Source organism: Sorex araneus, chromosome 1, assembly GCF_027595985.1.
Source record: "Sorex araneus isolate mSorAra2 chromosome 1, mSorAra2.pri, whole genome shotgun sequence".
NCBI classification, from domain to species: Eukaryota; Metazoa; Chordata; class Mammalia; order Eulipotyphla; family Soricidae; genus Sorex; species Sorex araneus.
The window spans coordinates 237,482,737-237,498,121 of NC_073302.1; the positions used below are offsets into that span (position 1 = coordinate 237,482,737).

The 15,385-nt window shown below is 39.6% G+C and overlaps 1 pseudogene; it reads right to left on the reverse strand.

The window, feature by feature from the left end:
* The window catches only part of LOC101542121 (COP9 signalosome complex subunit 2-like), a 116,608-nt pseudogene that overhangs the window by 14,389 nt on the left and 86,834 nt on the right, over positions 1 to 15,385 (reverse strand).

A 15,385-nucleotide genomic window follows, 5' to 3' on the forward strand; every position in this document is an offset into this window, starting at 1 on the left:
AAATTGAGATGGTCTATATGAACTGCAGAGTGGACAGGGAATCCCTTGAGATGTTACTGCAAATGGGGTGAGAGAAATGACTGCTGGAGCGAAAGTTAGGTATGGAGGGATCTCAAAGCAAATTATCAGTGTTGAGAAAAAGCTGAGCTGGGAAGGCAGATTTTGAGTTTTTAAGTTTTTGTGTTTGTCTATCCATAAGAAGAGGGAAACAGTGAGAATGAAGTAGTTCAGTCTCTAGATCAAGGAAGGATGAATTGGGACAGTGACAGGGCCAGGGCCAGGGCCACGGCAGATACAGAAGACTATCAGAAAACCCAGGACTTCTGAAGAACAGCGATGAGATGTTAAGATGCTTGGGAGCTACCTTCTTTCACCAAATGCTAGTGTAACTGATAAAATCCTGGACGGGTCACTTTTTTGAGGAATTCTAATTCTTTTGTGTAGAGATTTGTTTTAACAACCAGGTCTGAGAAAACAATTGACAACTAACTGCAATGAAGACTGTGGGAGAATGGCTGAAAAGCCTGCCATTAAACTTACTGAATTTAATAATTGATAATCTTATGCTTTCATTGCTTGTGTATAGCTTTTTTTCTTGTGCATAGCTTTTGCTAAAGTATTTTAACATATCTCTTGTAGTCCTCATAATAACTATGAAATAGTACCATCCACCCCTTTTGTTGTAGGTGATAAGCAAAGCCTGACAGAATTCAAAGGCCTTGTTCTAGATCAATTCAACATTGTTCCTGGATCTCAACTCTAATCCACTTGCTGCAATTTGGAGATTCACATTTAGATTTTTCTCCTTATTAACCTGTTTTATTGTTATAAATCTTCAAAGCTGGGCAAGCTACCTGTGGCATATTCGATATGCCAAAAACAATAACAAGTAGTCTGACAATAGAGATGTTACTGGTGCCTACTCAAGCAAATAGCTGAACAACAGGACGACAGTGCTACAGTGCAGTTGTTTTTATTTGGAGATTGCAACCTGGCAGTACTAAGGGCTTACTCTTAGTTCCGGTGGGCTTGGGGGATGGTATGGGGTACTAGAGACTGAACCCGATTTGGCTGCATACAAGAAAAAGACCCTATCTGCTGTACTACCATTCTATCTAAAGGAAATATTCATTTTTAGTTAATTAATATTTTGCTCTCATAAGTAGTGCCAGGGTCCTGAGGCCACTCCCACTTACTCTTGGAGGGCCCAAGGATGCTGTGCTAAGACATTGAAATGCTGAGGACCATTAGGGCCACCTTGTCATGTTTCCCCAAACATGACAGGGGATGTAGGGGATATTATGTGTTTTTCTTCACTTCCCATGGTCTTTTTCTTTTCCTGAATTTTCTTTATCTCTGGCTATTTGTTCATTTAAATGATCACAGCATAGAACTCAAATAGATTTAATTCATTTATTTTTAAAATTTATTTTAAATTTTATTGAATCACCATGAGATAGTTTCAAGCTTTCATGTTTGGGTTACAATCTCACAATGATCAAACACCCATCCCTCCACCAGTGCACATTCCCCACCACCAATATCCCGGATATACCCCCCTTTCCCACCCTCCCCCTGCCTCCATGGCAGACAATATTCCCCATACTCTTTCTCTACTTTTGGGCATTATAACTTGCAACAAAGACACTGAGAGGTCATCATGTTTGATCCATTATCTACTTTTGGCATGCATCTCCCATCCCAGCTGGTTACTCCAGCCATCATTTTATTAGTGATCCCTTTTCTATTCCATCTGCCTTCTCCCCTCTGCTCATGAAGCAGTCTTACAGCTATGGTTCAATCTCCCTGGCCCTTATGTCTACTGTCCTTGGGTGTCAGCCTCATGTGATGTTATTTTATACTCCACAAATGAGTGCAGTCTTTCTATGTCTGTTCCCTCTCTTTCTGACTCATTTCATTTAGCATGATACTCTCCACGTTTATCCATTTATAAGCAAATTTCATGACTTAATCTCAACTCAAATAGATTTAGATTCAATGTAGGGCTATACTTGGTGATGCTTGAGAAGTCATGTGGTTACAGGGCTCAAATCATTTAAAATATTTTTTTAAATTTTAAATTATTTTTTATTTACTGAATTTCTGTGATTTACAATTCTGTGGTTTCCCATGCACATAACTCCAACACTACATCCATCACTAGTGTACCCACCTCCATTCCTGAGCGACTCTAACACACTCCTCCCGTTTACTTTTAATGGGAAAGGACACGCAACTTCCATTTAGTCTGTAAGCCTTAAGAACAAACATCCAAAACTAAAGTTGTTCTTTTGTGACTGAATTAATCCAGTGCAATAAGGCCCTGGGAAATGGGCAATCCTGTTAAGACTTACAGAAGTTCAAAGGGAACCTAAATCTACCTTAATTATTTTTAGGGAGGGAAATGACTGCCAGAATTTTGACAAAAGATAGCCAGAGAGCTTCCTCCTCAGAGTGAAGTGTGTTTTGGAAACCAAGTGTCATTCTATTTCATTTGAGTAGGCCTCTTTATAATTGTAATTTACAAATCACTCTTCAAATATATATTCTCATGTAACCCACCCAGCATCCTTCAGTGTCAAAACAGATACTATTATCTTCTATACTCATTCTGGAAGAAAAAGTGTTGGCAGGCTCCTTGGGGCAAGAAGAGGTCACATATGTCTTCCTATGACCATCCAATCTGGAATTCTTAGGGAAAGAATCAGGGGGAAAGGAAATCTTAAGTGCATTGTGAAATTTCTTCCAATTAATTACTTCTCTTTCTCAGAATCTGTGTGTGTGATTATTGTGAGCAAAAAGGAATTCTTTGAAAATAAAGCATATAAATGGACAACAGGAAAGGGAGGAATTAGGAATTCTAAGTCCCACTTTGCAGATTAGTCCCAAGAAGAAGTGAACTGGTGACTGGAAAAAAAAAAAACGGAGGCAGGGTGAAATGACTGGAACAATCCTATGGAGATAATGATGAAGAAAATAATAGACCAGAGAGAGACTCAGGAAATAGGATGCAACATGGTTAGTAATGCTCTGATGAAATGCAGAGAAACATTAATAAGCCAGGAGAGCTAGTGGGCCACCAGCGAACTAGAGAGGTGAAGTCAAGAGACAACTCACCTCTGGAGTGAGTCCTGATCATAGAGATCTTATCACAGGTCTCAGAGTTACTGGTCGGGCTCAGAGCTTCCTAGAAATTGGGCAAAGCAGCACCTCTAACTTAGGGAAAAAAGAGATCACTATGGGCATAAGGGAAGATCCAGAACCCAGAACTAAGGGATGGAAAGAAATCTAGATCAGAGTGAGGGCAAAGAGAGGTTCTTATTCTGAAAGAAGGAAAAAAGTGACCCAATTTTGGTCAGTCTGATACCTGAAGACACAGCCATCAGGTTAGCAGCCAGGAGAATCTGGGAGTGCCAGCGAGATGTAAAAGCAAAGATGGAGGATCTCCTTAACATCCTAGCTCACCATTAACCACCCCCTTCCCACCAAAAAAAAAAAAAAAAACCAAACAAGGTTCCTTTCCTCAGGAAAATTTTTCATGAAACAAAAAAAGCTTAAGGACAATGGGGTAACCTCAAAGGAAAGTGGTAGTAAGTGCATAGTGGTAGTTGATGAGGAAAGAATAAGGGCATTTAATATTTCAAGGTTTTTTTGGGGGATCACACCCGACAATGCTCAGGGGTTACTCCTGGCTCTGCACTCAGAAATCACCCCTGCTGGTGCTCGGGGGACCATATGGGATGCTGGGAATCGAACCCAGGTCGGCCACATGCAAGGCAAATGCCCTACCTGCTGTGCTATCGCTCCAGCCCCATCATATTTCAAGTTTTAAAGCAAGTTAAAGAAAAATACCACCTGGGAGCTAGGTGCATTGTTTTCAGCAAGAATAGCAGCTCCTGAGAACAGCTGGCTGAGTCTAGACACAGCAGAAAAGAGATTGCATGATAGGAAGAAAAAGGACAACACATTTCACTTTCAGAAAAAATTCTTTGCACCCAGGTTTAGCCCAGGGCAAAATAGAAGAAAATATCCTCTCTATGAACTCCTTGTAGAATTGCATACTCTAGGTTTCAATCAGGACCAGGAAACAACGCAGTCTGTGACAAATGGGAAATCTGTTCGTCAGATATGCATGACAAAGTATCATAAGCTGGGTGACTTAAACATCAAATACTATTTTCTCCTAGTTCTGAACTTTAGAAGTCTGGCATCAAGGTATTCACTTACTTGGTTTCGTCCAAGACTTTGCTTCCTGGTTTGTGTATGGCCTTTTCTCCCTCTCTTGAGCTACACATACTCTCCTCATGAGTTGGGAAGACTTGTCATTGTTGTCTGTATCAAATTTCTTTTTATAAGGATACCACTGCATGGGAAAAGTGCATAGGTGAAGGGATGGGTGTCAGAACATTATAAGACTGAAATTGGATCATGAACAACCTTGTAAATGTGTATATCACTCTGATTCAATTGAAAAATGGAAAAGAGGATACCACAGTGGTCTAGAGCCAGTCCTAATGTAATCTATTTAACTTAATAATTTCTTTAACAACCTATTTCCAAATAGTCACCATTATCAGCTACCAAAGGATAGATTATGTTAAGTTTAGGGGACACAGTCAACCTAAATCAAAAGATACTTCTGCAAATGATACTAGGCCAAACCATTTATAAAATAAGAAACAAATTCGTATTGGTCTCTACCCCTAATTTCTAATAATGCTCAGTATTTTTTCCTGGGTACTTGACACATGCCTCCCTAAAATCTTTATAATTGCCTGAGTGATAGGAGTGTCTGAAGCAATCCTTATAATTTCACAGGTGATAAGAATGTACCTTCCCCAACCTTAAACTCTACTACAAAGCGGTTATAATTAAAACAGCATGGTACTGGAACAAAGGCAGAGCCACAGACCAATGGAACAGGGCTGAATGTCCTTACACACACACCCTCAAAAATATTATCACCTAATCTTTGATAAGGGAGCAAGAAATGTGAAGTGGAGCAAGGAAAGCCTCTTTAACAAATGGTGCTGGCTAACTGGACAGCTACATACAGAAAAAATGGGTTCAAACCTCTACCTAACACCATGCACAAAAGTCAGATCAAACTGGATTAAAGACCTCAAAATCAGACCAGAATCCATAAGGTACATGGAAGATAAGGTTGGCAAAACCCTCCATGGTACTGAAGCTAAAGGTATCTTCAAAGATGACACTCCACTGACCAACCAAGTGGAAACAGAGATAAACAAATTGGACTGGCTTAAACTAAGAGGCTTCTGCACCTCAAAAACACAGGGACCAAAATACAAAGACAATCTACAGAATGGGAAAGGATATTCACCCAATACCCATCTGAGAAGGGGTTGATATCAAGGGTATATAAGGCACTGATTGAAATCTACAAGAAGAAAACATCCAACCCCATCAGAAATGGGGTGATGCAATGAACAGAAACTTTCTCAAAGAAGAAATCCAAATGCCCAAAAGGCACATGAAAAACTTCTCTTCATCACTAATCATCAGGGAGGTACAGATCAAAACAACTATGAGATATCACCTCACACCACAGAGACTGGCCCACATCCAAAGGAACAAAAGCAACCAGTGTTGGTGTGGATGTGGGGAGGAAGGGTCTATCCTTCACTACTGGTGGGAATGCCGACTGATTCAGCCATTTTGGAAAACAATATGGACTATTCTAAAAAAATTAGAAATTGAACTCCCATTTGACCCAGCAATACCATTTCTGGGAATATATCTTGGAGATGCAAAAAAGTATAGTAGAAATGACATCTGCATCTGTATGTTCATTGCAGCACTGTTTACAATAGCCAGAATCTGGAAAAAACCCAAATGCCTCGAAACAGATGATTTTAGAAACTTTGGTACATCTATACAATGGAATACTATGCAGCTGTTAGAAAAGATGAAGTCATGAAATTCACATAGAGATGGATCAACATGGAATCATTTTAAGTGAAATGAGTCAGAAATAGGGGGACCGACATAGAAAAATTGCACTCATTTGTGGAATATAAGGTAACAGAATGGGAGACTAGCACCCAGGATTATTAAAGATAAGTACTGGGAGGATTGCTCCACAGCTTAGAAGCTGGTTTCACATACTGAGGGAAAAGGAGTTCAGTTAGAGAAGGGATCACCAAGTAAATGGTGCTAGGAGGATCCGCTTGGGATGAGAGACACATCCTGAAAACAGACGATAGACCGAACATGATGGCCACTCAATACCTCTATTGCAAACCACAACACCCAAAAGGAGAGAGAAAACAAAAGGGAGGTGGGGTCAGGGGGGGTACAGGGTGGGGATGGTGGGAGGGATGCTGGGACCGTTGGTGGTGGAAAATGGGCACTGGTGGAGGGATGGATACTTGACCATTGTATGACTGAAAAGTAAGCATGGAAGTTTGTAAGTCTGTAACTGTACCTCACGATGATTCACTAATTAAAAAAAAATTTTTTTTAAAATAATGTTTTGAACTGTAAACAGATAACTTTTTATAAGCTCTTGAGTAGGGGGTTATCACCAAAAAACACAAGTCATGAACAGACTTGAAATTTTTAGCCACATCATTCATTCTCTGATAAAGTGAGGACTATAAATGAAGCTAATAATTAAGTCCATACAATCGTATTTTCACAAATGTCCTTGGTGTGGGGTTCAGATTAGCTTCCAGATTGGTGATCATATCAGTATGCTGGGTAGAAAGGTACACCCTAGATCTGAAAAACGGAATCTGCTGTGTTTAGGGTTCTTCTAAACTCTGCCTTTTTGAATCTGATTGTTCATATATCTGTTAAAATGTTCTTGTACAGGCCGAGGAATAGCATAGGAACTAGGGGCATTTGCTTTGCAACACCAGTTCCATCTTCTCCACCAGATGACTTCACTGAGAATTGCCAGGAATAACCCTGGAGGCCCCTTATACTGGCGAGTGTGGCTCTGGTCATCTCCACACTACAGGGCCCAACTATTGCAACATATTTAGCCCTGACTTGAACCACTAGCTTGGTTGGCCGAGTTTGATAGTGGTCTCTGGACTCCCTAAACACTACTTAGAAAATTCCACTTCTTGAAAAGAATTCCCTTTGTAGGGTTGGGAGATATCTCACAGGACTGGAGTATATGTCTTACATGCTTAAGAGCTCAAACTTGATGCCTGGAACTGTATGCACCCCATCCCACCCCAGCACTGCTGTGTATGTCTTGGAGGGCTCTAGCACTTCAGGCCTAAACTGGACTGCATTGCAAGATTAGGGGATAAAATCTGTTAGCTGGCAATACCGCCTGGGTGCCTGAGCATTTCTGAAGGAGGCCCCCAAAACACCCCTTGTAATAATCTTGTGTAATCCTATCAATGGCCAACATCTAGAGACTTAAAAGCAAGCTCCCAGAAGAGAGTGATGCAGAGAGTCTCTTGCCCATGCGTCTGGCTGTCTTCCCGGGGGACCCTTAGAGGGGATGGGCTCCATCTTCCCTTCCCACCCTGAGCAGAGCTCCTGGCAGCCGAAGACCACCAGAACCTAGCCACAGCCATGCTCAAGGCCCCTCTCGACATGTTTGGACAAGCCTCACACATGAAGGTACTGGCAGAGGAACCCAGGTGTGTGTAATCCCATCAACAGCCAACATCCAGAGACTTAAAAGCAAGGTCCCAGAAGTGCGCGGCCGCACGATATCTTATAGCCTACTTTCCCTCTGGGAGAAACTGGCAAGCTACTGAGAGTTTCCTGCTCACATGGGGCAACCTTGCAAGCTTTGCATGGTGTATTCATATGCTAAATCCAGTAACAAGCTGGATCTCATTCCCCTGACCCCGAAAGAGCCTCCAATGCAGCATCATTGGGAAGGCCGAGTGGAGAGAGGCTTCTGAGATCTCAGGGATAGGACGAATGGAGAGGCTACTGAGCCTGCTCGATAAATTGACGATCAACAGGATTTCGTGATTCATGATTTGTGATTTTCCTGAGTTGTATGAGCTGCAGTCACAAGTTATTACGCCCAAGGAGAATCCTCTGGGACCTTCAATCTTTTTTAATTTTGTATTTATTGTATTAGAGCATTACAAAGCTGTTCATTATCGGATTTCAGTCATACATAACTCCAACAACCAGTGTACATTTCCCAGCACCAGTGTCCTCAGCTTTCCTCTCTTCATCCCCCACCTCCTACCCCTACCTGCCTCTTTGGCAGGCGCTTTTCTTCTTCCTCTCTCTCTCTCTGTCTCTCTTCACTCCCACTTCTGGGCATTGTGGTTTGCAATATTGATACTGAAAGGTTAACAAGATATCCCTTACTCACTTTTAACCCTAAGATCTCGTTCAATGTGATCATTCCCAGCTATTATGTGATAGTGGTCTCCTCTAGAGAGAACCTTCAATGTTAACCAAGTTGGACAGAAGTGGCAGGGAACCTGGAGGCTCACTAGTTGGGGTTGGCATCTGCAGTGGGACTGTCTTGTGCAATGGAGCTCTTAATGGATGTGCTCTGCCTGAACTCTGGGTTGTATTAGAAAACAAAATATAAGACAACCAGCTGGTGGTGTGGAATTGGTTAGTGTGAGAAAAAGTCCACACATCCGGTGTCAGGCATATTGTGAGAGGAAAGAAAACAGTTTGCTCTTCATAGATTCTTTTGTCCCTTTTTTGTTACGGAAATCAAGCAATTCATTATGAAGCAAAATCCCAAACTTGGTTTCAGGTTTTGAAACTGGCAGACTTGGGGCAGATATAAGTGTCTAAGCTACTAACCTTTCATGCACGTGATCTCAGCTCTATCTGGGTACTGCATAATATTCCTCAGCCACACCAGGAGTGATCCCTGACCACAGAGCTGAGAGTAAGCCCTGAGTGAAGTAGAGTGTGGTTCAAGTCCAAAACCAAGACCACAAAAAAAAACATGAGAGCCTTTTATTTGTAGCCCCATGGGTGGAAGAAAGCACTAAGGAAGCTTGCTAGGTGGTAAGTTCTGAGAAAACTTTACTAAATTAAATTTATTTTAATTTAAACAAATTTTTAATATTGAAACATGAATTTTTTAGCCCAAGTATTCTCATAGGCATTAACTTTTGTTCTCCAGTGAGAATAATAAGAATATCTTTCTTTAACATATATTTAGTAAGACAGAACTCATTGGATAATTTGTCTTGATAATTATTGCTTTTGCAAATTTAGAGGCTAAATAATTATAGGATTTTCAATTTCATTTCATCCTAACATGCATATAAATATATTCAATTAAATATAAAAGAGCACCATCAAAAGCTTCTTTCCACAAGTCAAGATGTTCCAAAGCTTAGTTATAAATTCTCAAAATTAAATCTATACATGATGGAATTTTCCTTTAATTTGTTTATTTCCTTCTTGACTTTAATAAGGGGATATCCAGGAAATTTATTGTTTACAATAAATGCAACTCACTAAAATTTTCAAGGCTAAAAATTTAGCTTTCTTTTGTTTCACCATTTGATTATAAAGAATTTCCAGTTAATTTAGCGGGTGCGGGGAGGGAGGGAATGCAGCCAAGATTTGGCAGACTTATTTACAAGTGACATTTCAGGACATTATAGGTCATTAAGGTAGTTTACAAAAATGGCTTTTCATAGTATTTTGTGTGTGTGTATGTGTGTGTGTGTGTGTGTATTTTGTTTGTCTGGGTGGGGTGCTGAATCCGGCAGTGCGCAGGACTGATTCCCATCTCTTTGCATAGGGATCACTCATGGAAAGCTAGAGGGACTATATAAGGGTGACAGGGATTGGATCTGGGTTGGCAGCATGCAACACAAGTGCCATAACTTATGTACTATCTCTCTGACCCCAGGTTTCAGTCTTAATCCATTTCCCCAAATCTAAATCATAATGGATAGTGATATTAGTTTGTGAGCGCTTCTAGTAAGCAAACCAAAAATCGAAAGACTAAAATCACTAATGATTGAGGAGTTTAAACTAATTTTTTATCATGATTCTGGAGATACAGAATTGTTTTGGTTTTGATTTGGAGTTATACCCAGAAGTTCTCAGGGCTTATTTCTTGTTCTGTCAACCCACTGTCCAATCTCTCCACTCCACTGAAGATTTGGATTTTTAAATTCAAGTTATCTATAGGTTATTGACTTTTCTCCTTGGTGTGTAGAGGGCTATCTTTACTGTGTCTTAACATGTTCTTTGTTATGTACATGCTATGTCAGAAATTTCCTCTTCTTCTAAGGGCCTCATTTAATGCCTCTTTAAAGACCTTATATCCAAATACACTTAGATTTTGAGTTACTGGGCGTTATGAATTTGGTGTGCCATGAGACACACAATTCACAACACATAATAGCAGTAGACAGATCCCAAAGCCACATGGTGTTTAGTCTGAGGCACTGGAATCACCACCAGTTTCTGCATTTTATTATCCAGGATATCACTTCCTCCTTGCACAGCCCCCTCATTCTTGGTGCATTTTGATGCCTCCAGAAAGTAAGGGAAGGTCAATGAGAATAGAGAAGAAGTAGAAGGAGCTAATCTGAGTTGAACTGAATATTAGGCTCTGGCATTCTCAATGGTGGATATTTAAAGCTGATTCTAAAAGGTAGAGGCTGTGATGAGGGAATGAAGCTCATTCTTTTGTGTGTGGGAGATTCTCTGTGACTTAGAGGTCCCCCAATGGCAATAGTTGGCTATCGTTGCAGTTAGCCTCTTCTAAGGCTCTCTGAGGGTTTCCACACCAGTTTCGGGGAAGTTCAGTTCTCCCACTCTCGATTGTTCTCTTGGGCAATATTTAAGACAGTTTTAGATTGGCAAGCTCCCTGGAGTGGTCCACGATAGTAACAGAATTCACAGACATCTGTGCTCTTTGCTCCTCTGGTTTTCAGGGGTTTTAAATTTAATTGGCTGAGAAGGCACTTGGAATCCTCGCTATTTCATCACTGAAGAAGCCGTTTTGAGTCCTAACACACAGAGATGTGTTGAAAGGCCAACTTCCAAGACATCAAATAGTGAACAGCATGAAATCCTCCAGCAGGACAAGCCTCCACAGAGAAGCCAAGAAGAAAATTCCCCAGAATCATGTGCTACATGTTGGCACCTATTTTCAGAGTAACTCTGCTTGCGGTCGGACTTCTATTATGGGATCAGTTAACAACCAGATATGGCTTCACACCACCAAAAACTTCAGGCAACCTTGTGGAAATGATTTGGGAAGCCCCTGACTCACACTCTGAATTCAGAGATTCAGTATAGAGAACACAGTAGACAGTTTGCCAACCCTTTTGCCCCATTTCCTCTGTCTTCACAGGTCCTTATTCAGGCTAAATCACCTCCACTCTTTAGTCACATAATCCAGACATGGGTACAGATTAACGTAGAGTAATGGAGAGTGCTATCTCTTCTGCTTTGCCAATTTTTTTTCCTTCTGATCTAACTGTAAATAGGCGAAATTGCTCCAACATTGGTTCCAGCACCATCATTATACTTTTAGTTAATATTATTGTTCTTTCTTTATAAAAGTGATGTTATTCTGGCAGTTTTTTTCCTGCTGCATTATATCCATTGATCCTCATGACGACTCCATGAAGCATATACTGTTATGAATAGTTAAGAAAGGACATTGGAGAAATGTTAAAAATCATGCTAAGAATACAAAAGGGTGTAAAAGTGCTCCCAATGAAAGTAGAAAAACAGTTAAATGTTTGAAAAGCATGATTCTGTTTTTAAATAAAATCATAATTTTGGGTTACTTTAGCTTTTCCCCACACTACCTCTGCTTCATTTATTTCATTAAATCCAGCTTGATGTCCCTGTCCTCTGTTGATCTTATTGCAATGGTTACTCATATTCTGGAAGTCCCTAATGCACACTTGATGGATTTTATGCAGGGCAAGATTCACTGTAATTCTCTTCATCTCCTATAATACCTTTAAATTCATTAAATAGTTACCCCACCAAAATGTCCCACAATGAGCTTAGATTATCATCTAAAAGCTTAGCCATTTGTTTTAAACTATCCCATAAATTGTAGACTTTGAAAGCTGCTCTTACATCCTGATCCATAGGTTGAATCAAGCTGCTTATGTTTGGAGGCTGAAAAGTGACAAAAACATTATGTTATGTCATCTAAATTAGGTGAATGGTGAATACACTTCTAGAGTTCCATCTAGGAGATCAGCTTTATTTCAGGGTTATTTGCTTGACATTATTCTTGGATGCTTGGTAGAAAGAAAAAGTAAACCATTCTTGGAACACTGTTCTGGTATTCTCCCTTTTAGATTTTTCCACCAAGTAATATGATAGTGAGAATTAATGCAACCTTTCATAGCTCCTGGTGTTTCAGATAATAAATAATAAATGGCATGAGCTTAAGATCAAAGCATTACCAACTGTAGGATAATCAGATAATCATAGGCAACTTTGAGTTCTGATGTTGGTTTGTATTGTTTCAGAAATGTAAGTTTGGGGCCAGAGTGGGTAGGGCACTTGTCTTGCATGTGGCTGGCCCACCTTCAATCCCCAGGATTATATATAGTTATTCAAGTATATGCTACTTAAAAATCAAGTAGTTGTAGGAGTTAACAGTATTAGCTTTGAGCACAAACTTTCATCTTTTTAGCATTACTGGGATTTGTTTTTACAGTTGATGGGAGAGCAAAATATATCACTTTCATCAAACTTTTTTAAACCTTCTGGACTTTGTCTAATATCATACGATTTATGTTTGACTTTATGGTATCTATATGTATATGTGTGTGTATGTATGTATGTGTGTGTCCCCATAGACATTAGGGTGTACCTTTAGCACTCATTGCAACACAGTTAAATCAAGAAATAAATGCTGCAATGTGGAAATTGTATAGAGCACGTTCATACAGAGTTCAAAATCAAAGAATTTTACAACATAGTACAAAAGCAAAGAATGTGTCAGACTCATTGAGTATTTTCATGTACTGTTGATTATTACTGTATATTTTTATGGTTATACTTTATAAATTTTTTTAAAAAATTATTAGTGAATAACCATGAGGTACAGTTACAAACTTATGAACTTTCATGTTTGCATTTGGTTTACATCCCTACACCAGTGCCCATTCTCCCAGTATCCCTCTAACCCCCAACCCCCACCGCCCCACCCTGCCTCTGTGGCAGGGCTTTCCCATTTGTTCTCTCTCCTGTTGGGTGTTGTAGTTTGCAATAGAGGTATTGAGTGGCCATCATGTTCGGTCTATAGTCTACTTTTGGTATGCAGCTTTCAACCTGAGTGGGTCCTCCCAAAATTCTCTACTAGGTGTTTCCTTCTCTATCTCTGCTGCTTTTTCCCCCAGCATGTGAGCAAGTTTCCAAGCTGTGGGGCAGACCTCCTGGTTCTTATCTCTACTACTCTTGGGTATTAGTGTCCCATTCTGCTACTTTATATTCCACATATGAGTGCGATCTTTCTGTGTCTGTCTCTTTCTTTCTGACTCATTTCACTCAACATGGTACTTTTCATGTTGATCCACTTACATGCAAATTTCATGACTTCATGTTTTCTGACAGCTATGTAGTATTCCATTGTGTAGATGTACCAGAGTTTCTTTAACCAGTCATCTGTTTTTGGGCACTCTGCTTTTTTCCAGATTGTGGCTACTGTAAACAGTGCTGCAATGAATATAGAAATGCAGATGTCATTTCTACTATACCTTTTTGCCTCTCCTGGATATATTCCCAGGGGTAGTATTGCTGGGTCAAATAGGAGCTCAATTTCTAATTTTTTGAGAATCATCCATATTGTTTTCCAAAAGGACTGAACCAGTTGGAATTCCCACCAGCAGTGAAGAAGAGTCCTTTTTCCCCACATCCAAGTCAACACCAGTTGCTTTTGTTTTTTTGGATGTGGGCCATTCTCTGTGTTGTGAGATGGTATTTCATTGTTTTGATCTGCATTCTCCCTGATAATTAGTGATGTAGAGCATTTTCTCATGTGTATCTCAGCCATTCAGATTTCTTCTTTGGGGAAGTTTCTGTTCATTTCAGTATACTTTGTAAATTTTTTTTACTAATTTTATTCATTCATTTTCCTACCTACTAATTTCAGTTCAGGATTGCTTGTGTCTAGTACTTATCCCTGCATCTAAGTGCACAAGACAGGAATTAATTCTGGACAGGACAGCACTCTCACACACAGTCTCTCTCTCTCTCTTTCACACACATACACAAACACACAGAAAGAGAGAGAGAGAGACACCACTCAGTTAATTGAACAGTTTAAAATACAAATGTACCTCACCTACTCACCTTTGAGATGTGGGAAGAAACTGAGTATCCAAAGGGACCCTGTATACACCTAGGAACAATGCACAATCCTCACATACCTCTACGAGGAATCAATTGTTTGTCTCATCAATCTTATAGTGATATAATGTTATTTGATGACCTGCTATGTATTTGTTTGTTGGCTCTCCTCTCTTGAAAAATGTAGGTATCACAAGGTCAAGGTCTGCATTTTTTCCATTACTTATGTCTAGTGCCTATAACATGTTAAGCTATAATAAAATATCATTGAATTATATGTACATAGACTGGGTAAATAAATTCCAGAATCAATGAATAAATCGGTACACAATTTAGAGAGCAGAGCTCACACACTAATGTTTGGGAGATATTTCTCTAGCATGAGAGCTTTGAAACTTTCTAGTGACTTTGAACTCCTGCCCCAAGTAGCCAACACATTTAGTGTTAACAACTGGGAGCAGATGTTCATAATACATCACACATCTCCTCCATGTTGAGAACTAATTATCTAAAAGAATCAGTAAGGTCTGCCAAGGTGACCTTAGTTATAAACTTGAAGAAAGGATTTTGGAAGATAGAACTAAGTCTAGAAACTAGGGCTAAGATGACTTTGCTGTTCCAGAGAGATTTTATAACTTCAATGCATTTTCTGTTTGGGAAAGATATATTCAACCACTTGCAGGAGATGGTCCATGTTTTTGTGCTTTAAATGAAATACATTATGATTATTTATATAAAAAACATTACAACTTTTAATCCTAAACATGGAAAAAGTCTGAATGGCTTAACAACATTGAAGTCTAATGATGAGACACAGGCAATGTGAAAAGGTATATGACTCATCATCACTTCTTATTTCCTTAGGGACAGAATTGTATATGCTTATAAACAGTGCTTCAAAACACTTCAAAAGTAGTTTCAAATTTTCTTGGTTTGAAGCAGTCATTACCTCAAGCCTAAGTAGATGTATATTTTACAGATTTAGCTTGTCCTTTCACTAATTTATTGATTAGATAAAAGTCAGGTACAATTATTTGGAGTCTTGAGCTCTTAAGGGTCTTAGGTTGATTGGAAGTTAGGAGGAAAGAAGATAACTGTTCAATTCCTTGAGATATTT